We start from the raw sequence: 2,686 nt of genomic DNA, 5'->3' as shown, positions 1-2,686 counted from the left end.
TAGGTGGCTAGCCAGCTGTGTTTCAGTTTAGTTTGTGCCAACCTTGGGTTTAAGGTACCATGAGAGTAGCTCTGCTTTATTCGGTGTTCGTCGCCATGGTATCTTATGCTGCACGGCTAACCTGCTCCGGGCGGGGCAGGCTATGTTCTGGATTCGAGATCTCAGACTGAAGTTTGACCAATCAGCTGTGAGCAAAGAAACATATAGGTGACGTAACTGACTCACAGTGCGTGTTAGAATGGCTAGTTATTTTTTATACGGTTTAATCAAATAAAAATACTAATATAAAAATATACAAATATATATTACAAATATAAAATCAAATATTGTTTACTATATAGGTAAAATCTGATTTTACAGATTTGCTGGCTTTCCCTTACACTCACATGAAATTCAATTTACTTACTTATATTCCACTTTTATTGTATCACATGTATTTGCATTGCATTTTTTACATTCTTGTCTGTGGTGCAGGACATCTAGGAACACTTTCAGTTTCACTGTATTAGGACTTTTTTCTTTGTCCTGAACAGTAGTTTTTATTATGGCTTCAATAAAATGACTGACCCTGGTTAATGGCGCAAAGACTAGTCTATTAAAGGTAGAGGCTTATGCATTCTGTTGTTTTATTAAGTGTAATTCTTATATTTTCTTCCGCTTCTCTGTGTTGCAGAACACACCGCTATTTTATAATTCTGAGCTCCCTCTTCTTCCCGCGTTATTTTTTGGGTAACTTGTTTCATCAGTACACGGTGCATTTAATGATTTTAAACACGTAAGATGTCAGAGTTTACAATGCAGAAGCGGTGCGTGTCATTTGCCTGTGAAAGTAGCCGTTTGCAGCTTTAACAAATTTGTACAGAAGTTCTGAAATATATGAGAATGAACTTTATTTGCACGAAGCTCCTCTCATGTGTACTCGGAAGGGAAATGATGAAGCAGATGTAAGGTTAACTTTCTTGCTTCTGCTGCCTGAATGGATGTTTTTTGTCCGCGCGCAGGTTAAAATTGCAATATGCGGGAGCTTCAATGATAATTGTTGTAATATTTCTGTACCCATGCCTTACATAAAAGAAGTTGCCCGCAAGGACACGGACCCCTTGTAGTTCCACCGAGGACCCCGCGGATCCTGTTTGCACTACAGTGAATATGTGTATCATATAGTCTTTTAACTTGCGCATTAAGGCAATCAGCAGTGTTTCTGAAACACTTCTCTCTTGCATAGACAGCAGAAACATATCAGTCCAATTCATGTTTGTGTTCATATTGTGGACATCGCTTTATCCATTTGGTTTAGCCATGCTGACGTCACTCGTTCATGTGCACGCGCGCGCAAACTAATCTTAGCTTCAGGATCAAAGCTTGAGTTGACAAAGAAACTCCACGAGCTGCTTCATGGTACCAACAAAGCTTGATCACGTTGGTTTGGTTTTGTCAACCCAAAACTAATCCAACTACCCTGAGTTTGTTCAGCTACATTCATGGTACAGGCCCCCGAAAGGCTGTTTTCCTCACGTGACTGCGATATTTTCTGTTATTGTCTATAATAACGTTTCCTTCGGATGGCGGAAGGCTCACACAGCCTTGTCAACCAGCTCGCGCACTGAAATCTCCAAACTCTTTGTATCGTAAAAGAATATACGCGTGTAAATATATTTAGTATAGGGATAAGTATGAAATGTTTATTAAAATCCACAGATATATTTCTATTATTTTTAGTCTTTTAAGCACATTAACACGTAACATAGCAATCCTTTGCGAGTCGCTTTGGATAAAAGCGTCTGCTAAATGACTAAATGTCAATGTAAATATATTGTAATTGGCTCAACTTCAACATCGCTGAGAAAAGTAACAGGTATGTGAGGAACGCGGCTCTGCTTGTGCATCACACTTAAACATTCAATATAATAAATATAAATGAGATCATGTTTATGTATAACAAAACGCATTCTACTGAAAACAAAATGTTATTTGAGAAAATGACGTTTGTGGCAAGTCCTGGGTGAAAAGATGATTATGTTGTTTACAGTGCCTCCCTGTGTATAAAACAGATTAATGCATCTTACATTTAGTCATTTAGCAGACGCTTTTATCCAGTGTTTCTCAAACTTTTAGAGTGGTTCTCAAACCACTCTGGAGGTAAGGAAGGGGTGCGAGCCCCACCGGTACCCAATAGCCAAAAACAAAATGGTAAACGCTTTGGATAAAAAAGCGTCTGCTAAAAAAAATGACTAAATGTAATAAGGTCCACTCTCTGTCTTGGTTTTCTCTGCGGGTGCCGAATGTCCAGTTTTCTTTTCTTTGCGATCTGATGTTGTTTTAAGTAATTTTATGTTTTGAGTATATGGTCAATAATAAAGTAAATAATACTTTATTATTAAAAAAATTAATCTAGGCCATGTCCCAGGTCCCTTTAAGATGGCCGTCATTAAGCCTCTAATCAAGAAACCAAACTTAGATCCAAATGAACTAGGAAACTATAGACCGATTTCAAATCTCCCATACCTGTCTAAAATTCTAGAAAAAGTAGTGTGCACTCAGTTGTGCTCTTTCTTACAAAATAACGACATGCACGAAAAATTTCAGTCAGGCTTTAGATCTCATCATAGCACTGAAACTGCGCTCGTTAAAATTACAAACGACCTGCTTATAGCATCAGATAAAGGTCACATCTCACTCCTGGTCC

This window comes from Barbatula barbatula (assembly GCF_947034865.1).
Source record: "Barbatula barbatula genome assembly, chromosome: 9".
Classification (NCBI taxonomy): Eukaryota; Metazoa; Chordata; class Actinopteri; order Cypriniformes; family Nemacheilidae; genus Barbatula; species Barbatula barbatula.
The sequence above is the reverse complement of the archived record's forward strand: the minus strand, read 5'-3'. Positions refer to the sequence as shown.